General features: G+C 41.7%; 1 protein-coding gene across 1 annotated transcript in view; it reads right to left on the reverse strand.

The window, feature by feature from the left end:
- Positions 1-14,140, reverse strand: part of LOC126469554 (uncharacterized) — a 133,307-nt gene extending 119,167 nt beyond the window's left edge. Inside the window, exon 1 of the mRNA XM_050096676.1 lies at positions 14,081-14,140. The gene's annotated coding sequence lies outside the window, so the exon portion shown is untranslated. The remainder of the gene's footprint in view (positions 1-14,080) is intronic.
- Positions 14,141-25,040: the final 10,900 nt, after the last annotated feature.

The raw sequence follows: 25,040 nt of genomic DNA on the forward strand, positions 1-25,040 counted from the left end.
GGAATCCACGAGTGACTCCTTTCGCTGATTTCACGTGATTTTTTACCGCCACCGTCCGCTGAACTCGACGGTTCCTGTCTGTCAGTACGTAATGTCTGCCTAGTCTTGGTTTAACTGTGGTTGTTACTTCGCATCTCCACTTCACAACCACGTCATCAACAGTCGACTTAGACGGTGTTAGAAGGGTTGAAATGTCCCTGATGCATTTGTTACTCAGGTGACATCCAATGACTATTCCACGTTCGAAGTCACTAAGCTCTCCTGACAGACAATTTCTGCTGTAATTGCTTCTCTACTGACAACACTATACTCCCCGCCTCATTTAATATTGTCAGGTTCCCCTTTCAAGACATCTTGTAGTCAAATCAACATTACTAGCCGTGTTCGGATTATTCCGATCAGGTAATGTATGTTTCCGCCGAATATTAACTGAGTGAAAGCTGCTAATTTCTGGGAATAAGCTGATATCATTAACAAGAAACGACAATAAAGAATATATATATTGAGAGGCCAATGTCAAAACACTCAGACTAGTGAACAGGGTTCGACAAGAGGTTCGCGAACTTACACCACTTATTGCCCGAACTGCCCGTTTCTGAGCCAAAACTAGCCTTTTAAAATGGGACGAGTTATTCCAAAATATAATACCATACGACATAAGCAAATGAAAATAAGCAAAGTACACTAATTTTCGTGTCGAGCGATAACTTACTTCAGAAACCGTTTGAATAGTAAAAATGGGAGCATTAAGTCTTTGAACAAGAGCCTGAACGTGGGCTTTCCACGACAGTTAACTATCTGCCCGAACACCTAGAAACTTGAACTGTTCTGTTTCACTAATCATATGCCCATTCTGTATCTGAAATAAGTGATCGCTCGACACGAAAATTAGTGTACTTCCCTTATTTTCATTTGCTTATGTCGTATGGTATTATATTTTGGAGTAACTCGTCCCTTTTTAAAAGGCTATATTTGCCTCAGAAACGGGCAGTTCGGGCATCAAGTGGTGTAAGTTCGCGAACCTCTTGTCGACCCCTGTTCACTAGTCTGAGTATTTTGACATTGGCCTCTCAATATATATATTCTTTACTGTCGTTTCTTGTTAACGATATCAGCTTAATCCCAGTAATTAGCCACTTTCACTCAGTTAATATTCGGCAGAAACCCAATCTGCATTTGAGTCGTGCTTCCTTAACTCTTGTGTAGAAAGGTGTGCAGTATACAGCTGCGTCCATTTTCAATAAGCTAACTTCTGTAATGGTCCAACTTCTGGAGCAATATTTCGTGATCATCACAATCAAACGCCTTAGTTAAATCAAAAAATTGCCTAGCGTTCCAAACCTTTTGTTTAATCCAACCTGTACTTCACAGAGAAAAGAGAATATAGCATTTTCAGTTGTTAAACGACTTCTAAAGCCGAACTGTACATCTGATAGCAAATTATGTGATATAAAATGACCAATTATCCTTACATACACAGCTTTTTCAATAGCTTTAGCAAACACTGATGGCGTAGAAATAGGTCTATAATCGTCTACATTATCCCTTTCTCCCTTTTTATAATGCGGCTTTACTACTGAGTACATCTCTTGCCATAATTAGTATTCCACCGCTGCAACCTGTACGGGTACTTAGCGTAGTTTATTAGATCACTTGCGGTACGCGTCCGGATTTTAAGTAGGGCAAACTGGAAGATCTTACAGTGTCTGGTACAAGAAATATTTGTTGGGAAAAAGAGGCACTAATGTACATAATTCCACTTTGCTGATCATTTGTTAATTTCTGGTCACAAGTCGAAAAGTGTTGAAGAAATTTCCATTTTACATAGGGAAAAGAAAGGTCAGGGGCTCGACGTACTCGAAGAGCTGGAGATTTTCAAGCATATTTCTAAGAACAATGGCCTCATCCTCAATAAACAGTTACGTAACGAATTATGGCTTTAATCCACTACTCGCAAAATTTTGATTTCTTTATTTTTTACTATGTTTTCCTGCCTCTAGTTCCGAAACATCTGTTTCTTACAACCTCATATAGATACGTACTACTAAAGTTTCCTTCATGGGGATGTTTTTTTGGACTGTGCAGCTGTTTGTATAAATATTCTACAATATTCTGGACTTCATGTCATGGCCATTTCTGTAAAGCCTAATAGATGGCTCTCAGTTGTACTTCATTTGCTTGACTATTTTGTACTTTCAAAGATTCGTTAAGCTCTCATCCTTTGAATTTTGTTGTTCCATAATTAAGAGGTATTTAATTCGATTACATCTGTTATAATGTCTCAAATGTCCGCACCCGAAAGGCTCGCAACTTGTCCTGTTTTCGTGGCAGCAATGTAAGCCACTGGACCGTAAAGTCTGATGTTCATTGCAAGATACACCTACCAAATGCTGGAACATTTTTAACTTTAAATTTTTGACTTGAGCGTGTCTGCTCGTAACTTTGACTATTGCCTGCTCGCAGTGTAACTGTACGCAAGTAACCTTTCGATGTCATGACATTTTTCATCTTTGTTAATGTTTCTGTCAAACTTATTTGCATCCGGTTGGCTGGGTTATTTCTCCTTTGATAGTGTAGTTTTACTGGAGCTAAACATCATATTACTTAAGAGAATCTTTCATTTTCGACTATGCTCTGGAAATAAAATGTTCAATCTCTCTTGTTTTCTCTCATTAGATAGTTAGTTACTGATTCGAGTGACGGTACACGAGGACAGATACGCAATACAAATACTTATATTCAACTGCTGAATCAACCGAAAACAGCGAAAGAGTCCTCGTTACAAGTATAGCTTACAACAGTTACTAACAACAAAAATGTACTGTATTGAATTATCGGTTGCACTGGAGAAGACGAACAGCGACATTAACAACAACGTCTCCTGTTATGTAAGTAAAGGAATGATTGTGAAACTTGCAAGGGCGAGGAAAACAGAAGATACAGCTTTCTAAACATATTTATCTAAATCGTTTAATCATCTCTTGTGGATGAACTGACCAAATGTGTACCCGGAATCTGTTATATGCCTTTCATATACCAGTAGTTTTCCATATTTATTCAGATGTGAAACATTGCTAGATCACTATCTGTTGAACTATTTGTTCCAGTAAAGTAAAATGGCGATAGCTGAATGGCTGAACGACTCTTTTTCTCCAGTTTTATGTAATAACTCTGATCTTCCGCAGCTATTATCGTGTTTAGGAAAGAAAACAGACGCAAGGGAACGAAAATAAGGGGTGTGGTGATAATCAATTTTACTTTAATTGCCAAAGAACATGACTACTTATAACTCCGGTACTAGAGGAACTCACAAATGGCTCACTAATAGACCTATTATCTTCAGTCGACTTTTGTCCACAGAAATTCTTCAGATGGGACTGCGACTCTTTCTTACATACCATATAGGCCTTGAGGAAATTCTCTTCGCTAAGAAATGCTATTAGGTCTGGAATATCGGAGGAGGGAGATAATTATTTCCAGACTGTGTTTATGGCGGCATAGACACTTATGGCTCTGTACGTGCAGTTCTCAGTCATCGACGCTGTCGTAATAACACTTTAGCAGTAGCTCTCCGCGATTGTTAATATTTTGTTAACCCCGTGGATGGAGCTTAATTCGGCATCATCTCAGACAATTACGAGCTGCAATTGTAGTCTAAGAGCCAACTTAATGTTGGTAGTGGAAACTCGGTTTATGTTCACTTGCAGCAGTAATGAATCCAGCGAGATGAATGCTACTGTATTTTGGTAAATGCTACGTATAACTTGGCCGGAAGGTCTCTGGTCTTGGTGACGAAGATGAGAGTATAAGTGGTCGTTGCCTCATGGTAACTTGCGTTATCGGTGGCCTGGGACTCCTTGTGAGCGAGAAGAACTAACAGCAGAGCACTTGTCTTGCAGCGGGAAACTTGTGCATTTCAATTTCAATATGATTTCCTCAGAACTGTCCTTAAGCTTATGGAAACTAGCATTGTCTGAGCGCATGTATCATCAAAAGTTGACGACCTACTGCTGATGAATGGTTTTACAGATGCACTGTGGCTATTTAGCATATAAAAATATGGCGGAATTGTCTAATACAAATGCAATTCTATTCTATGATAACGGGTCGCCTGCAGCCGTTTTAACTGCGACACGGAAGGACACCACATATTGAAGACGCGAATGTCTACATTCGCTTGCAGACCCTGAGCTGTGTACTGCGCCTCGCACCTAACCATTAGCATCATCAGCATTTCACCCTATTTCTGCTAGCATAACTCCGCATCTCCGTGCCGAATCAACTTCGGAATTCACCTGAAACAGCAGTCAAAAACAGTCTCCCATAACCTCGACGCTTGCAGAATATTAAATTCAATCTTCCCTTCCTTCCTCCGCTGGTCGCAGCCAATACGAAAGCTGAAATAACGCTGGGTGGCTGACAGTCTTACGTTTATTAGTGTCAGAGAGCAACAGTGCGGTACCTCCGCATCACCCTCGCTGCATAAGAGCATCGCCCTGCAAATCGGCCATTGCATAACGGAGTGCACACCCGTTCCAATCCTCCCACCAAGAAAAATTCTTTGGCAGTACTGGGCATTGAACATTGTTCTTCCATGAGACAGTTAACTACGGTGGCGGGTAGAAGCTACACCAACAATACAGAAGTCATGGACACCCATCCTGAAAAGTTTACACCACTCAGCGGCTTGCGAAGCCGTAAACGTGTCACAGCTTCTTCTACCAGTTCAGCACAAAATAAACGACACAGCGTGCATTACTAGAGGACTATTTGCCCTGTTGTATTAGTGCGCAACTGTTTTGCCACCTTTACTGCGTCTTTTTACTTACTTTATATTTATTTGCCGGCATGGTGGCTCATCTTGTTCGGTCAGGGGGCTAACTGCCCTCTGTAGTAAAAAGAATGAGTAACTGGATCAACGATGTACTTGAACAGGTGTCATGCGACGTCCGCCTCGAACACATGCAACGACGAATAACGAAAAAAAATGAGATAAACAGAAACAGTGATTAGCATGGCTGTCCCTCGTGTAGAGGAACCTGGTTCGATTACCGGTACTGCCAGCAATGTTTTTCTTGACAGAAGGACTGAAACGGGTTTATTCAGCTTCGAGGTGCCAACTGAAGAACTACTTGACCGAGAAGTAGCGGCTCCATGGGACGAAAACACAACGGTTAGGCGAGCGGTGTGCTTCATACCGATCCAATGCAGCCCCGCTGGGGCTGCCAAGACCGGTGGGCGGAGTTTAGTTGGTTTAATTTTTATGTGTAACATGCGCCACAGAAGCAGCTGAAGGCCGCGTTTCACAGTTGCTATCGTTACTATTACAATACATAAATAAAACTGTTTCCTTCTTTTATATGCAATTATCTGAACAGCCCCGAAACCCACCACCTCATTACATTACTTAACTATTTAAAAAGTAGAAAAATAATTAATGAAAAGAAACTGAGCTAGAGAAGAAGAAAAGATAGGAGAAAAGGAGATTGTGAGATTAACAAAAACAACGTACAACTTAACTAGAGGCAAACATTAAAAATAACGAAAAGATTTTGGCAGCTATGGTAAAATATAGTAAGAAAATTAAAGAGACGATAGTAGGCTTAAGTAGGAATTATTCATTATGCTGTTATTGTTTTATCAAGATGTTCAAATGTGTGTGAAATCTTATGGGACTTAACTGCTAAGGTCATCAGTCCCTAAGCTTACACACTACTTGACGTAAATTACCCTAAGGACTCGAACCTCCGCCGGGACCAGCTGCACAGTCCATGACTGCAGCGCCCAGACCGCTCGGCTAATCCCGCACGGCTATTGTTTTATCTGCGCATGATAAAAGGCAGTCTACTGATCACAGCCAGTAAAAACATGAAGTCCAGTGTCAATCCTAGATTGACTGTCAACATCTGCTAGAATGGTGAAGTCCACATCATTCGAATCCGACGCCGAGTTTCAGTCTCGATAAATGTAGCCTCTTTCATTCTACAACTGTTGACTGTTAGTGTAGGATTAACACTGGTCTTCAGGTTTTTGGCACGTAGGATGTCGCTGTGGTTCTCTCCTTTGTCCCCACGACAGATCCTGTTGGTGGCCGAGGTGGTCTATGGGAAAAAAAGAAGGTAGAGTAACAGACTCCACTCCTGGAGGTTCCGGGTTCAATCCTGGATAGGAGTGCGGATTTTACTCCTTCTAGTCCCTCCAGGATGGCCCCAGGTCCATTCGGCCTGCTATCAAATCAGCACCATGGATCATTCTCTGGGGTAAAAGGCGCCGGGTCGATGAATCCACCACTCTACCCCTCCTAGTGTCGCAGTGAAGGAAGGCTGCACTCTGCCTGCAGTCAGGCCAGTAGCCCAGTCACTGGTTTGCGCCACAGACTTCAGCTTGCCTTTTATCTTTAGAGACCCTGTAGATGTGGCGTGCTGTTATCCTTTTTTCTGCTGGAGTGCGCACGAAGCCGGTTCAAGATGGTTCAAATGGCTCTAAGCAGTATGGGACTTAACATCTGAGGTCATCAGTCCCCTAGACTTAGAACTATTTAAACCTAACTAACCTAAGGACATCACATACATCCATGCCCAAGGCAGGATTCGAACCTGCGACCGTAGCAGCAGCGCGGTTCCGGACTGAAGCGCCTAGAACCGCTCGGTCTCAGCGGGCGACTACGAAGCCGGAACCACTGGTACTCATCAGGAACAAAGGAGTTAGATTACTAATGCTGACGTCAAACATCATTTCCTTACACTGTCTCATCTGACGCAGGGTTTACAATGATGCAGTCTTGATTGACATTACCGAGCTTCTTGCTCACTTCCCCTCTCCTGGAAAATGTGTCTGATAGTCTAATCAAAACAGCACGTGCTTCCCTGTCACATGTAATAACATATAAACTACGGCCTCTTAAACAGTCTTATCTCTGCATCCAGTGTAAGCCTTTGATCGAAGCGCTCTGCCACTACATGTTCCCGTTTTTCCATAAATGATTCTATCAGTGCTTCTTATATTGAATCTATTGAGATAATTAGAAAAAGTCTGTGTTACCTCTGTATCTAGGTCATCCCCTTCTAAGGAATTAAGTGATTCATTTTCGTACCTGACCTTAAGGTGCGATTCCATTGCGGCGGCTGAGATGATGCTCTGTCGAGCAGTCGAGCCATAATATCCGCTCGCGATCGAGAGCGTTGTCATTGCAGTTCGCCTCGATCTGACAGTTTTGCTGCTCAAAATGGATGATTCACAACTCATAGAGCTAGTGCGAAAACATCCAATTTGTGTATATTTACAGTCCTGTGTTCAGAACGAAAATAGAGCTAATCAAGAAAAGACACACACACACACACACACACACACACACACACACACACACACACACATGTGCACAATCAGAATGAGCTGTGTGAAAGGGTGATTTTTGGGAACACTTCTCACAAACTCACGTTTAGATATGTCATACAAAAACTGAGATCTCCTTGTGGAATAATTCTGGAAAGCCTACGAAACACACTTACTGGACGAAAATTTGTCAAATCGCCATCAGTGGCACTTGTGGCTTAAGCCATTACCGGGACGGTAGTTCGCCATCATATTAACATCCATTGAAAAGTACGGAGTATTTCTCGTTGTACTTGAAGGCAATCGTATAAGGTACGTGAGATGCTTTTCATATGATAGTTTTGTATAGAGCATTTATTGAATATGCTGTCATTATTGAATTCCAGTGTGCGACTAGTTGAGTAAATTCAGAACAACGTTTCTTGAGTGATTCTGTGTTGTTTTGTGCAAACCTCGTTGGAATGTACATCTCAAACATCACTGAGCATACGAATAGACGAGTTCATTGCCGTGGTAAGCAAATCTGTGCGTAAGGGTACTGCTAACTTTGTTTTTATTATTTCTTCGATAAAAAAATTCTGTTGATTACGCGAGATCCGTTTGTTTCTCCAAGACGTTTTGGGAATGGATCATACGACTTTCCTAGAAATAAATGCCAAATTAGTACAGGAGGGAAGAACCCCCGGCCTACCATAGAAGGCAACCAGACAGACAATGCGACCGTGAGCAGTAAGCAGTGTGCAGAGGGAGTGTCTGCCTCCGGCCGGAAATTTGACGACGCTACTTGGGTACGGGAGGAAGACACGGAAGTCAAAGCTGTGTCCTACACTTCCTGCAGAAAGGCTACCGTCGCATTCCGATACCACAGTATTTTCGTTTAAGCTTAACTGTTACACCGGTGAGAATCCACTGTAATAATTTCGTCTATTACTGACGTTTTATTAAATTAACATTTCTCATATGGAGTCACATATGTAACAGTACGGAAAGTTTCGGAACAAAGAAGTAAAACTAAACCACTCCGATTTCGATACTTCGCATTTTCCCTAAATCACGGCATGTTAGTTTTGAATCGTACACAGCTCATTATGCCCTCGTCGTTTCCAGAAATGACGTAAAAGGCGAAGTTAAAAACTGAGAAAAAAATATCTTCGGCTCTTTCCAAATCATTTACAACATGTTCTGGCGCTTGTTACGCTTCCTATACGCGTATTTCAAACGGAAGAGAAGATGGGGCGTGCAAATAACAAGTGAAAACCACACCAATTCGATTTAATTTGATCTTTAAGAGTTTCGCAATTACAATGTGCAACTTGTGATAGCAGATTACAGGCTCAGGAGGGAAACGAGGAGCAACGAAATTAGTAAGAGCGCAAATCTGCTCAAAAGTTGATGTTTCTAGTTTGTTAACTGACAAATATCGGCAACAGATTTCGAGAGAGGATTTCTAGTTTCTTAAAGTTGTCACACTTCAGTATGATGGATAATAGAAATTAAGAGAGAGTCGAAAGTTAAGCTACGGATAACTGTTATCATTATTTGTCTCATAAGCTTCTCAGACTTTGCCATAGGGACGGTACTAATATTTTGGTGACAGTATCATTTCTGTAAATTAACGTCCAAAGCCAAACGGAAAACGTCTTTGACTTCTGCCGTTCTGAGTGTAGGTTACTCGTTGTCAACAAACGTAACTGAAGCATAGATAGCGTTAAAAAAGGCGTTGCTGGATGAGCCCGTCGCCGTTGACGTTGCAGTGCACCTATTTCTCTGCTAAGGATCCTCTTCGAAATCGAAGTGATATTGCTTCGAACACGGGTAGACGGACGAGTTTTCCACGACAGGCAGACGAAATTCCATTGCGTTCCCTATACAGTGTGTTCCAAGCCTACAGTCTTAAAACTATAAAGAGAGGGGAGGATCCCAAAATCAGCATTTGGGATTAAAACACAATGATCGGAAATGAATACTGCTGACAGTACGTGACCTTTTGTCCTTTATGCCGGCCGGTGTGGCCGAGCGGTTCTAGGCGCTTCAGTGTGGAACCGCGAGACCGGTACGGTCGCAGGTTCGAATCCTGCCTGGGGCATGGATGTGTGTGATGTCTTTAGGTTGGTTAGGTTTAAGTAGTTCCAAGTTCTTGGGGACTGATGACCTCAGATGTTAAGTCCCATAGTGTTCAGAGCCATTTGAAGCCATTTTTTCTTCATGGTTGAAACTTATTTCAACTGTGATGACGTTATGAGCTGCTACAATAGACACGTTCGGTGTGATAAAATACCGCAGTCTCATATCATCTGTCGGGTGGAATTATACACGATCAACTAACATAACATTATTTGCTGCCATCCATTTGAATGGAGCACTTTACCTGGTGCTCCATGGCCAGCGAAATCATCGAATTTAACTCCAAATGTTTATTTCCCGTGGGGCTACATGCGGTCATTGGTGAATAAAACTCAAGTGGAAACTGCAGAGCAACTGGTCCTAGCTGCCTGCGTCACTCTACTGTTTGGATATTCGAGAGAGTACCGCATAATTCTATATACGCATTAAAATTGGAGGTATTTACTCCGAACAGTAGTTACTGCGATGGGTTTACGTAATCACTACAAGGTGTAAGTTGTTTATATAAACAAGAAGAAAACAGCAGATAAGTATTCATTTTTGACTGTTAGTTCGTAATCTCAAAGAAATTTCTCTGTCATCCGTATAAGGTTTGTTACATCTCCCCAGTGAACAATAGTAACTTGCGTCATAAATTCCATTCAACGTTCATGTTCGTATGCTGGAAGAAAGAAACTGATGCCATTTTCGTGACGAGTGACGCAGATCCTGTGCAGAAATCGACTTGAGAGACGAACGTCCGTCAGTAGCTCTCTGTATTACACTGACTGATGTTCCTTGTATTTCTCTCCTGAAAACTGCAAATATTGATGTAGAAGTACTGAAGGCTTAATGCAAATACGCTTACATGTATACGTGCGCTATTTCTGCAACAGCCACGAAAGCCAAAGTTGTACGGAAAGCTACTGTGAAGACATCTGTTTCAATTTCAAGTCTTAAGGAGAACGACAGCGAAGAGTTACGATAGAATCCGTAATTTTTAGACCTGCATTAATTTCGTACAACCGAGCCCATCGGTGCAATACTGGGCGATTAAACAGGAAAAGCTGGGTTGGAATTTGAGACCGGGTAATTTGATTTAAATCTCGCACGATTTTCGCAAATCACTCTAAGTAAGTCCTGAAATTCTTCCTTAAATTTGGCTACAGCTGATATCTTCCGCACATTCTGTCAGACTGGGATACTGACGCATTGCGAAGCAGAAAAAAACAAGTCTGTAGTTGTTTCTACTTAATTAGCTCGTAAATGGAGTTTTGCCCCATGAAGAAGGCACCAATAAACTACGAGTACCGTTGTACAGTCGGTATATCACGAAATATTTTGGCTAGGAAAGCTCCTGTCATATAAGGCTTACTTTTAACTTGATTTTCTTCGCTCTTCTAGGTCTTATTCCAGTGTCTTACCCAATGCGGTCTCAGAAAAAAGAAGTAAGAGGTAACACCACTCTTCGTACTCGACCAAAGCTTCTCTAGTGTTACGGCCTGGTAGACTGCTATAGCGTGGCCTGTAATAAAATCTCGGCGAGGCGCCTTCTCCGCATGAACGCCGCTCTTCAGCTGACCTCACGAGTTTCAGGGAACACCGTTACTGACCGCCTTCCTTGCAGCAGAAAAATCCAGTGTCAAACGCGATTCCCCTACCTCGCAAAAAGGCCACTCTGTCATTACGAAATACTGGGTCCTGTAGGTAAATTAACCAGAGCGCTGAAATGTAACGCCAGTAGTTTGTTAAAGTCAGTTTCAGGAAGTGACCATGTCGCAAAACCCTGTACTTCAAATAAAGACTCTTATCGAGATTTTGCCGTCGCATTTTTACTACAATGAATGCATAGGACACATGTTACTTTCGGGAAAAAAGTGTGTATTTTAACACAGCCTTATCCTTCTAGAATCTATAACCTGTCAGCAATGGGCAGATTTGCAGCAAAAATCAATACAAAGCAAAGTATGTATGAAGAAATAAGCATTATTACTTAATTATTTGTACTACTAGTCTAGGTTGAAACAAGTTATTTTGAAACTTCAGCTTCCAGTCAGTTTAAAACTGTGAGCTGAGACGGGACTCGAACCCGGAAGCTCGCGTTTCGCGGACAATGCTCCTGTCGACGGAACTACCCACGTTTGATTGACGACCTGCTCCCGCAACTTCTGAGGCTTTCTCTCCCCTACTTCACAATCTTCGCAAAAGTTCTCCCCTAATTATTTCTGTTATTTGGTGAGTGTGCATCGCGGCAATATACAGGACGTATCGAACAGTAGCTCGGTTTGAGTCCCATTCGGCTATTCTGAGCGACGCTTGCAGTAACTTCGCCGTCTGGGAAGCACTAGGAAGATCGAAACTGCGACCAGCGAGATGGCTGGCAGAGCCCCTTGTGACCGTCATGATTAAGTTTTAAGGGAGTCAGCATAAATTTCTCCAGGTGAGTTATTCATCGTGTGTTGCTGTCTCCTCCGATTCTCCCCTCAGTCCTCGACCATTCTGAGGTAGCTTCCCTCTAAAGATTAAAAAGAAGTGTTACAAAAGAGAGCAAGAAAAAACCGAGCAGATTTAATGACACAGCCGTATATGGGAAATTAAACACTAACAATTCCATAGACTGGAAGCGCTTCTAACAATTTATATTCCGACGGTAGCTACGATCCAGATCTGGAGTACCTCCACCAGAGGTTACTTTTTGTCACAGCTACAGAGTAAACAGTTCTGGATTCTTGTTTCCTACAGACTACATATTAACATCTCGAGGCACTTCCTAGAATACAGATAAGGTGAACAAAAACTCATAAAAAAGCACCTAGGATGCCGTTGGCGAACTGTTTATCTGACTATCGACAGCATTACACGAAGAAAGGTGGCCCTATTAGCAAGGGCCCGCAACATTAACCTGGATAAGATCACACTCTGATACGTGGGGAACCAGTTGGTCTGGCGATGAAAGCGTTCTGAACTTTTAATATACTGAACGGTCTGCAGGTTCACTGAACTTTAACGCTACAGTCCTCCTGCGAACATCCTGTGTATTGCATTCTTTTTTAGAGAAACGAAATTCACTTGGAATTTTTTCTCAGACTGCAGCGAATTACCAGTCTACTAACATTCGGAAAATTTCTAGGGCACGAAAGTTGTATAATTTGTGTCACGAATGACTATTGCAACATTGTCAGTTACATTAACGACAGGGAAAAAAAAGACACGGATACAACACTAGCATCGTTTCTGTATACCGTGGATGTAAAATTTATTTTATATCGAAATCTGTCCTTTGTTGGCCTATGTAACTTCGTAGCAAGGTTCGACTTAAACCAATATATACTCTAAATTGTCGAAAGAAACTGTAGTATAACATTTCCAGTGTAGAGATGGCTGTATTGTCACATTCCGGAAGCCAATTAAACAAAAGTTTGCTCGAAAATACTACCCACTTTGGTTCAAATGGCTCTGAGCACTATGGGACTTAAGTTCTGAGGTCATCAGTCCCCTAGAGCTTAGAACTACTTAAACCTAACTAATCTAAGGACATCACACACATCCATGCCCGAGGCGGGATTCGAACCTGCGACCGTAGCAGTCACGCGGTTCCGGACTGAAGCGCCTAGGACCGCTCGGCCACCGCGGCCGGCTACCCACCTTGGTTTGCGTGTAACTTCAGTCATAACAAATACGGCGTCAGAAATTATGCTACTGAGAATTAAGAACTATGAAAGTTGATACCAAACAATAAAAATTCGTTTTCAGACGCGCACACGCTAAAAAATAAAGTTAAGATAGAGAAAGAAGAACATAGTATGCTGATAATTTTCCGTGCTGCTGCGCGCAACTACGAAGGAAGAGATTCGCGTCCAGAAAAATTTGGATGTATTTTCTGCTAAGCTACTTTATCAGTTTCAGAATACTCCTTGATTAAAGTAGCTAGCTTCGGAAGCATAAAGCGGAACTTCTAAATAAATATTGGTGCCAACAAATCACTATCACAGAAACTAGAGTTACTATCTGCAGCACTACATTTCTGACACAGACAGTAGTAAACGTAGAGGCAAAATTCTTGTTTGATCCCTTTACCTTCTTTCTGCCATTTACTGTCTACACCAAGAATCACGATTTATGTATTTTGAGACCGAGGAAATGCAGAGTCTTCGTCGTTGCTCCTCTACAACAAGCGGGACCAATATTATAACTGTTGAATATGATGAAATATTAGATCGAGGACGATCAAAGCATTTTATATCACATGGAGTACTGTAAAACAACTGCACAAATAAAATCTTTAATGTAAAAGAAAATACTACGTTTTAGAATCTTCGCTCTAATTTGGTGTTTTATTGGACTGGCGTTATACAGACGCCAGTATCTCACAACAATTAAATTAAAATTTCTTGAAGTGATGCGGAAGTGCTTCGGTCTCTCTAGGAATATCCGAAGCGCTTCGCTGCAAAAACTGGGAGGCCGAGACAAGAGAGAACGTAAACTTTCGTGTCCTTTTACAGGCATTTTTTTACGTTAAAACACGCACGGAATTGAAAGAACAGTGGTGGCAAACTACACGTAGGTAAATGTACCAAATCTACCTGTCGAAGGTAACGGTTGTTATAAAGATGGAGTGTGTAACGGTGACCATCTGAGCACGTACCTGTAGGCGAGGCTGAGGAGCAGACGTGCGGTAGCGGCGCACTGCACTTGGCAAACTGGCAGTGGGTCTGGCGGCGCCACAGTTTTATAAGTGTGGTGGCCAACGGTGTCTGCAGGTGAGGCGCGCCGCCATTGGCCGCGGCTGCTGCGGCCGCGTCATGGTCACTGCTCCCTGCTGCCGCCACTGCTGCTCCATTGTTGGCTGGGAGTGGGAGGCGGTGGGCGAGATGCAGCTCCATCCTGCGTCTTTCATCTCATTGTTTACGCCATTAATACTGCCTCTTCCTAAAAGAACATTCCTAGTACAAGCACTTGTATGTGTCAATGAAAACAGAATGTAATACAGAATACGTCTGCAAGTTTGATTAGCCCTACTACACGTCCGGAAAAAAATACAATTTTCAGAAAATTAAAATGCGCTCCCTTTTCTGGAAACTGCATGACAGAGAAAGGTATATGTGACATGAATTTTATATCACAAGCAGCATTTGTAGATTTAGACATAACTTGTGACAATGTTTTTTTATTGACGTTGATCATTCACTCAACACGCCAAATCGATTTTGGAATATTCACTACATCATTAGATGTAACTGGGAAGCCATTCATGTATACCGTACCTTATCAAAAGATTAGGGACACCCTTACGCAATGTGGAAGTGACCACTACAAGTCAGGAAAGGCGGACCCGCCAGTATAAGAAGAAGGGTGGTTGGGGGGAGTGTTGTGTTGTCAGTAGTTTTTTTTTCTTTTTAGCACTATGGGACTTAACAACTGAGGTCATCCGTCCCTAGACTTAGAACTACTTAAAACTAACCTAAGGACATCACACACAGCCATGTCCGAGGCAGGATTCGAACCTGCGACCGTAGCAGCAACGCGGTTCCGGACTGAAGCGCCTAGAAGCGCTCGGCCACAGCGGCCGGCGTGTTGTCAGTAGAGAAACAGTACGCTCCGACTGGGTCGGTTAGGTGAGTTGAGTAACTTAGAGGTAGACTAATCATTGGATGTCACCTGAATAAAAAAAAAAAAATACATCACGGACATTTCAACCCTTCTAAAACTCCCAAAGTCGACTATTGGTGATGTGAGCGTCAAGTGGAAACGCGATGGAACAGCCTCAGCTAAACAAATACCAGGCAGATCTCTAGTACTGACGGGACAGGGACCGATGAGCACTGCGAAGGATGGCTGTAAAAATCTCATGGAAAAGCGGGAGAAATCAATTGTGAGTTACAAAGTGCTACCAGCAGTCTGTCTAGAGCAAGGACCGTATGTAGGGAGTCAAAATAAGTAGGGTACAATGATCGAGCAGTACCTCATAAGCCATAAATTTCTGTAGCCAGTGCTAAGAGACGCCTGAGATGGCGTAACGAGCGACATCACGGGACAGTGAATGACTGGAAACGAGTGATTTGAAGTGCTGAATCATACAAACAAATGAAAGGGTTTGGGGAACGGCTGGTGATCGTTACCTGCCATCAGGTGTAGTGACAACAGTGTGGTACGGAGGAGGTGATGTTACTCAGTGTATGGGGGTGTTTCTCGTAGTTAGACTGTTATCCTCTTATTGTGATTAAGAGCACGCTACATGTGGAAGATATGAATACATTTTACAGCATTGTGTACTGCTTACAGTAGAGGAACAGTTCTGAGACGATGATTGACTGTATCAACATAACACTGCATCCCGTCATAAAGCAGAATCTGCGAGGCAATAACATTCCTGATATGGAATAGCGTGCCCAGAATCCAGTCCTGAACCCAATGGAACACCTTTAGGATGCGATAGAATGTCGACTTCGCTCCAGACCCTATCGTCCAACATCACTACTTTCTCTGGTGTCGGCCCTTGAGGAAGAATGGGCTGCCATCCCTCCACAGACATTGTCTGTAGCTCGTGGTCTTGTGTCCAGCGTTGCTACTTCTGGATCACGGGGTCCCAGGTTCGATTCCCGGCCGGGTTGGGATTTTCTCTGCCTGGGGATTGGGTGTTTGTGTTGTCCTCATCATTTCATCATCATTCGTGAAAGTGTCTAGATTGGACTGCGTACAGATTATGAACTTGTACGGGTGCTGATGACCGCGCAGTTGAGTGCTCCACAAACCAAACATCATCACCATCCACAGACATTCAGATACCTCACTGAAGGTGTCGCCAACAGAGTCAAACCGTCATAAGGGCGAAGGATGCACACGACCCATGTTAAGGTAGTAATAGGTGTCCTGATACTTTTAGTCAGACGGTCTACATCGATTCATTGAAAAATGTTCATCCATTGATAGCTGCTAACCACGAGTATCCTACCATAACACTTTACCACATAGGATAATCACTTTAAAGTTTTTCGATGCCGTAATTATGTCAGAGACGACAAAGTTCTGCAAATAGTAGTTGAACGGAGTGGATAGCTCCTTAAAAGAGATTGTAAGATGAATAACATCGAAGGTAAAACAAGGATAATGGAATGTAGTCCAATTAAATAAGGTGATGTACAGGGAATTCAGGAAATAATACGCTGACAGTAGCAGACGACTTTTGATATTTGGGCAGCAAAGTAACTAACAACATCAGAAATAAAAAGGGCTGGCAATAGTAGGAAAAACTTTCATGAAAAAGGAAAGTATGTAAACATAGAGTACAAATTTATGTCAGGAAAACGTTTCTTAAACTATTTGTTTCGAATTTGAAACGTGGACATAAACAGTACAGAAGAAGAGGAGAATAGGAGCTTTTGAAATGAGGTGCTGTAGAAGACTAGGTATGAAGATCGAGTGAAGAACGATGAGGTACTGTGGGGAACTAGGGAGCAAGGAGCTGTGTGGCCCAATTTCCATAAAACAAGGGATAGGTTAGTAGGGCACATTTTGAGGCATCAAGGAATTGTTAATTTGGTAGTGGAGGGAAGTTTCGAGATGGGAGTGGGATTAAAATTTTAGAGGGAGACGACAGAAAGTCAATACAAAAGTACGAAGGTTGCAATAGTTATGCAAAGATGAAGAGGCTTGGACAAGATAGACTACCGTGAAGAGCTGCATCAATTTTCGGACTGATGGCTGCCGTAACAAGAACAACAACAACAGCAACATATCAGATGCGTAACGAACACTGCCATGGTTAGGAATATAGAACTGTACATAATGTCTGACACGGATAAGTCAGTATGGTACAAAGCAACCACATGCTGCAATCTGAAACAATGTTATTGTCGACAGTCACAACTATTACGAATTATGAAGGATGTGGACGCTTTCTTGAGTATGACACTTTGCTGATTCCATTCCTTGACAGCATGCGGGATAGTATGTTGGGGCAACTTAGATCAAGCGAAAAGCACGTATTTAGAATAAAACAGAGCCATCAGCGATATACGTGTTGTTAATCCATGAAACTCAGGTGCACTCAGTTAAACAAGTTATTTAGTCTTACACACATATCGCGGTATATCAACTCGCTATTGAGAGTTGTGGCCAACATGTAGTCATTTAAAGGGAACAGTAGCATCCATTGTGTGAACCAAGACAGAGGAACGATATTTGTGTAATGAAAACGTGCTTAAGCCCTGTTAAAAAAAGGCTACAACATTCTCCAACACACATTTTCAGTAGGCTTATACTTAAATTGAAGGATGTTAGAAACAAATCACAGATATGAATGGAACAACGTAGAATTAACAAACAGACTTTTCAGTATTCCAACAAAAATAAATGGTCTAATGACATTAAAAAAATAATTAAAAGAAATGGTTATATCGGATGATGGCATTCATAGCAAAGAAATATGCAAAACACAAATTTTCTCTGTTTTCAAGAAAAGAAAATCAAATGATGAAGAACGATCACTGAGGAACACAGCAGACAACGAGCCGAAAGAATGAAAAGAACTGTGACGAAAGGAAAAAAATAAATAAATAAAATCAGAAAGAAGAAATTACGAATACTTGTTTTCGAATGTTTCAAATGGCTCTGAGCACTATGGGACTTAACATCTGAGGTCATCAGTTCCCTAGAACTTAGAACTACTTAAACCTAACTAACCTAAGGACATCACATTCATCCATGCCCGAGGCAGGATTCGAACCTGCGACCGTAGCGGTCGCGCGGTTCCAGACTGAAGCGCCTAGAACCGCTCGGCCACACCGTACTTGTTTTCTATAGTAAAAAAGTTCGAAGGATTGTTTTAAATAATAACAAAATTTATTATTGTTGTTGTTTTCAAGGTTATTTTCATGATGGGATATCAAAATTTAATTTTTTAAATAAAGTTATGCATATGCTACGACTTGTTGATGCCGTTGTGTCATTGATACGTATGTTCAATAGGATGAAAGTAAGTATATGAATGAATGAATTAAATCCGAGCAAGATCCTTAGCAGGTAGTAGTTCAGAAATACATCAGACCTAAACGTATAGGTATTGTCACTTCAGGTCAGCCGGAAGTTTAGTCGTAGCAGCCTTAAACATTACATAATTAAACGCCATCAGTAGTTATAATTCCTCTCCCGGTTGATTGATTCTGTTTCAGTTTGTTTGTGCAGTAGCGCGTAAATATTCATCAGTACTGGCAGTGTTTCATCTTATCTTGAATGCAAGGATTATTTGATGATGGCATACGCCGGAACCCGTAATTTTGGATCAACAAAGTTATTTTGTATTCAGTTAAGGTCTTATTACCTTGTGACCTACTCAGCTTTCTGCAGACTACATGCAGTGGAACCTCGCATAGCGAGCATAATCTGTTCCAGAATCTCACTCGTAGTGCGTCCTCTCCCGGTACCTGAGTGGTCAGCGCGACAGAATATCAGTCCTAAGGGCCTGGGTTCGATTCCCGGCTGGGTCGGAGATTTTTCTCCGCTCTTGGACTGGGTGTTGTGTTGTCCTAATCATCTTCATTTCATCTCCATCGACGCGCAAGTCGTCGAAGTGGCGTCAAATCGAAAGACTTGTGCCCGGCGAACAGTCTACCCTACGGGAGGCCCTAGTCACACGACATTTATCACTCGTAGTGCGAAACACTCGTTAAGCGAAACAGTTATCCCACAGAAATTAATGTGCAATACGATAATGTGTTCCGTGCAGCAAAAAGTACTAAAAGTTTTGTCCACGCCATTTACTCAAAGGAAATTATACGCACAGTATTATGGTTCAAATGGCTCTCAGCACTATGGGACTTAACTTCTGAGGTCATCAGTCCCCTAGAACTTAGAACTACTTAAACCTAACTAACCTAAAGACATCACACACATCCATGCCCGAGGCAGCGTACAGTATTATGTACTTTATTATTCACGATATGTAACTAATTCCGTTTTACTAGGAAGCTATCTATATTCTTTTTTTTGCCGACGCTTCAACACTTGGCGTGAATGCGACACAGCATTATCGTGAAATAAATTTGTAGCGCGCGCAGCCACTGCTTTATTGAGGTGATGATTTTCAGTGTACGATGCAACCGATTCCCATGCTTTCAGCATTTCCCTTATTGCGCTAGAAGATTGCTGCTTTACTGTTACCGCTTTCTTCTCCACCTCTGTGGAACTCCTCTCCGCAAATTCCTCCTGTGAAACACACTGTAACTCCATAAGCTCTTCGGTAGTCATTTCTTGGCTGTGATCTTCCACAAGCTCATCGATATCATTGTTATCCACTTCTAGTCCCATGCTCTCGGCCAAAGACACAATCTCGTTGACTACAGGCTCCACAGGTACTGACTCAAATGCCTCAGAGTCACATTGGACAACGCACTCCGGCCAAAGCTTCTTCCACTCACAAGCGAGAGTTCTCTTGGGAACCCCTTCCCACGCCTTTTCGATCATCTTGACGCAGGAAACGATGTTTAAGTACTATTTACAAAACTCTCTGAGAGTGAGATTGGTAGCTTCAGTCAACTGAAAGCAATGCTCGAAGACCGCTTTAAGGTAGAGCTTCTTAAAGTTAGAAATAATGTGCTGGTCCATATGCTGGAGTAACGGAGTGGTGTTGAGAGGCAGAAATTGTATCTTGATGAATTTAAATTCTTCAAGGAGGTGGTCTTGTACGCCTGGAGAATGGGCAGGAGCGTTGCCCATAATAAGCAAGACATAGAGTGTCAGATTCATCTCAAGCAAATATTAATTGACCTAATCACAAAAAAGATCACGTGTCACCCAAGTCTTGTTGTTGGACCTCCACATCAGTTTTAACCTGCTCTTCTGGACTTCTTGAAGGTTAGTGGAGTTTCTGAATGGTAATGAAGCAGCGGTTTAATTTTCAAATCGCCGCTTGCATTGGCACAGAATAGCAGTGTGAGACGGTCTTTCATTGGCTTGTGACCGGGCAGTGCATTCTCCTCTGCTGTTATAATGGTACGCTTCGGCATCTTTCTCCAGAATAGACCCGTCTCGTCACAGTTAAAAACCTGTTGCAGCAGATAACCCTCAGAATGTACGAGCATCTTGAAGTTGCTGATGAAGTCCTCTGCTGCCTTTGTGTCGGAGCTGGCTGCTTCACCGTGCCTCATAACGCTGTGGATGTCGGTTCTTTTCCTAAACTTCTTGAACCATCCACGGCTTCCTTTAAACACCTCTTCGACTGCTTATGACCCTGGGATCTTTCTATCGAGGTCGGCGGGAATCATCCTCGCCGTCTCACAAATGATGTTCACGTTAATAGAGTCGCCTTGCATTTGATTTTCAGTTATCCTTATAAGGAGCAACGTTTTGACAAAACCGTTGTTTAGATTCTCTTGTCACGCCCTTTGAAGCAACTGTCTCCTTAGTCTTGTCCTAGTGCAAAGAGTTGATGTAAGGCGATTGTATGTGCGTGCTAAATCAGCATCGCTCACACCACGTTCGCGTTTTTCAATGAATTTACGTTTCATTTCTAAGGTCATTTTCCTTCTCTTGCCGGCGTCTTCTTGCGGTTTTGTCTTCTGGGACATTTCTAAGAAGGTTATGAAAATTTGCACACAAAAAAACACTGTGTGAACACAAGTTTAGAAAAATGTGTGATCACAAGTTGCGCTAAGATGATAACAAAAAGAGCGCTGAACCCAGACTGCAGTACGTACTAAAGACATTGTTCATATGTCGCTGCCGACAATGAAAGGTGTTCTAACAGTAGTCGACACCAGAAGATCCTGAGGGAGATCCCAGCAGAGGGGTTGAAACGTCGATCATTTTAGAAGAAATATGACGCAGCCTAATAACCCAGAAGATTTTAACTTCAGTGACAACGGCCACGAAAGCCTGCAGACTTACACAAAACGCTTGATGGTGTTCATATTGTTGAACGTTTCCCCTGCCGCGTGCGAATGGCTGGTGACGTTACACTAAATCGTCGTCGCTCGTTATGCAAACCATCGCTCGTTAAGCTAGACATTTTTTTAAATTTCTTTTTTCTCGTTATGCGAATTGCTCATTGTGGGAGGTGCTCGTGAAGCGAGATTCCACTGTATATGGTTTACCATGCTCACTTTCCTCCTGTGTGACTTTATATCACCGCTTTGTGTCTTTTTATTTTTTATTTCATTAATGGCCATCAGTCAAAATGAAAGAAAAACACTTTTTTTCATGTCCAACTGTATCGTGTTTGGAGACATCTGACAGTCAAACAAACATCGACGAGAGGGCGTTATTTAGCAACTATCGAACGTTGTGCCAGCGAGTGGATGCTCTGTGTTAGTCAAGTCTTTGTTGAATTATGAGAAAGCCAAGCCTCCAGTATTTCCAGATATTTCTCTCTTAATCGCGTTTCTCTTTAAAAGTAAAGCGCCATAAAGCATTGTGTGAAAAATGATATAAAACACGCACGCTAAGGAATGGTCTCCCTCGTGCTCCACAACGGCGTGATGCTTGAATTCTTCTCGCACTGCGATCGGTAGGACAAAACGTCGCTTCATCGCTAAAAATTAAGTGCAGTATGAAATTTGTATTCATATTCACGAAAACTGCATGCACGCAACCAGATTTAGATTTAGCACATATCTGGAATGGTCTTACTCTTTGGACCACAGACGCTGTTCCAGCGTCTGGTGCCACGTTTCTAATGACCTCGTCGTTGACGAGACTTTAAATGAGATTTGTAGTGTGGACAGTAAATCTTAAAGACTTGACTACAGACTTTAAATGAGATTTGTAGTGTGGACAGTAAATCTTAAAGACTTGACTACAATTTTCGAGTAATTTATATTACCATATGCCCATATGTTATTGTTGTGACTGACATATTTCTTTCTGATGTGTTCCTTACTACCGGAGCCTTATTTTGTTTCTGTCATAGATACGTAATTGGAAGAATAATTATTTATATGCCTAGGTGCTTGTAATAATTAGTTTAACCTTGCTTTTCCGCTTCCTAAATATGAGATACGTTGGAGGCTGCAGAAATTTTTATGTTATTTTTGATTATATGAACTTGTATATTACTCAATAGCACTTTATAAGACCACCTGTCTCCTTCTGCAGACGGAAACAGCATCACTCATTGCCAGTTTCCCAGAGTTCTTTTATTTAAAATAATGTATCTTAATTACCCGTGTGAAGCTTCTCTGAATATTTTTACTATTGCTTGTCAGCTCACCGTGTAATGGATCTAATACTTTTGAACAGTTCTCCATACTGTCATCTACAGATAAAATAGTCTTATACGTAAGTTAAAGGAAAATCGCTCGTGTAAGCGTAATGAACATGTTTCATCCCATGGAAGCTGCAGATTGAAATCAATTAGACATATGTTCTCCGATTAATCCAAATCGTACTTCGATAATTTTTTCTAAAAGGATGGTGGTTCAAATAAAATAACAGACGTCTTGTGAAGTTCTGCGGAATAAGCATTTACGTAATAGGCAAATTATACTGCTGTCGCTAGATAATTTTTACCTGAGGCTTGCTGAAACCTCTCGAGTAGCGTGGACAGAACCGTCCTCATAGCAAATTCCTTTCGTACGTTTTCGTGCAGCCTGAAAAGTGCTCATATTGTCCAGATTAATGCCAAAGTAAATGAAGCTCAGACGTAAAGCTATCGGATAATCTTCCGGAGCCGTCGAATACTGGCCCACCACATCTACGTAGATCTCGGCTATGAAATGAGTAAAACGGAATTACAAACATATCTCAGTGTAGTCATCCCTTTAGGACTTACCAATGAAACAGCTGAAGTCAAGCAGACTGGCGTACGACGAACACACCCATCTGTCACAAGGTAGGTTTATACAGAAGAAGGAGTGAGTACAGTCCCATGCTCATCGACAATTAGGAACCTTGCAAGTAGTCTACGCAAACGACGATCAGACATCAGGTAGTGAAAAGAATTATCACTTTACCTTTGTAAACTTTGAGAAATTATTGTAACCTAGTGCAAAAAATTTCGAAACTACAGACCTTGAGTAACGATGCAATGAGGTACCCTTTGTTGCTATACTGTTAAATATGTACATCATTATTTCAGTCATTACACATGAAAATAGAGAAACTCAGTTACTATTATTATTATTGCACATTTTTGCCTCCAGGACATTGGTTAACTTGAATATTACATGATTATTCATTTTTTTTCTTGTTTCGTTCTTCTTTTTCTATTCCTAAAACCTCTTCATGCTTTGGCTGCGTTCAGGTTTCCTTTGTTCTGTCCATATTTTGCGTGTTTTCTTCCTTTCTCTTACTTCAAACTTCGTGTTCATAATTTTGTTTCTGAATTTGTCTCTTTCGTTTATCATTTCAATACTGGTCCCTGCTTGTTTTAGATCTTCTTCTATTTCTTGCAATCAATTGATGCTTTTGGCTGAACTGTTTAATACATCAAAACTCCTCTTTGTGAGTCTGTGGTTATTCATTCTATGTATATTCCACAGAATGTTAGTCGGCGTTTTCTGATCATGTCAGTGAGTCTGTTTGTGCGTTCATTTCAATCTTTGGTTGGTCTCTTCATCCATATACGATCTCTGTGTACTGCTCCAAAAATTTTTCTGTGGATTTTGAGTTCTATTTTTTTTTTCTGTGTCTGTGATGCCTGATGCTCCGATTGTGGTCGTTTCTGATGCGTAGAGTGCTTCTGGTAGTACAGCTGTGCTGTAGTGCCTAAGTTTGGCCTGTCTTGAAATATTTCTTTTATTGTACTGCATCCATGTCAGTTTGAACGCTTTCTGAAATTTTTCTCTTCCTTCTATGTTGGATGCTTTGTTTGATCATCCTGTTTGTATATATTCACCAAGATATTTGAATTTTTTCACTCTGTTAACTTTTACGTATGTTGTGTACGTGGCTTGGTAGTTGCTGTTCTTTCTTTCCACGTACTGCGTTTTCTCACGTGATATTATAGACATGTTTTGACATAGACGTCATGTAAGTATTCCAGTGCTCCTTGTGCTTTTTGTCTATTCTCGCTGAGTATCGACAGGTCATCTGCAAATTCCAGGCATTTTATGGTCGTATTCTTTGCATAGGTACTTCCTAACTTAATTCCTTTTACTTTTCCTTCCCATTGTTTGACAATTTTGTCCAAGACCATGTTGAATAAAAGCGGTGAGAGACCATCTCCTTGTCTGACATCTGTATGTATTTCGAATGGGTCTAAGATTTCTCCCACGACTTTCATTTTGGATGTGGTGTCTGTAAGTGTCTGTTGTATGAGTGTTCCAGTCTTCCAGTCTATTCCATATTCTTCTAGAATTTCAAAGAGAATCTGCCTGTCTGTGGAGTCGTAGGCCTTTTTAAGGTCCACGAATGTGACTACTGTGTTGTTGTCTGACCTTCAGGAGTGTTCGCAGGTTCCAAATCTGTTCAACACACGACCTTACTTTTCTGAAGCCTGCTTCATATTCATCTGTCTTTGTATCAGATTGTGGTTCTAATCTGTTGAGTAATGCTTTGGAGAGAATGTTTTAGGTCACCAGTAATAATGAGATACGTCTGCAGTTATGAGGGGCTGTCTTGTCGCTCTCTTTGTGGAGCGGGTGAATCAACGAACATTTCCATTCTTGTGG

This window comes from Schistocerca serialis, chromosome 3, assembly GCF_023864345.2.
Source record: "Schistocerca serialis cubense isolate TAMUIC-IGC-003099 chromosome 3, iqSchSeri2.2, whole genome shotgun sequence".
In the NCBI taxonomy this organism is placed as follows: domain Eukaryota; kingdom Metazoa; phylum Arthropoda; class Insecta; order Orthoptera; family Acrididae; genus Schistocerca; species Schistocerca serialis.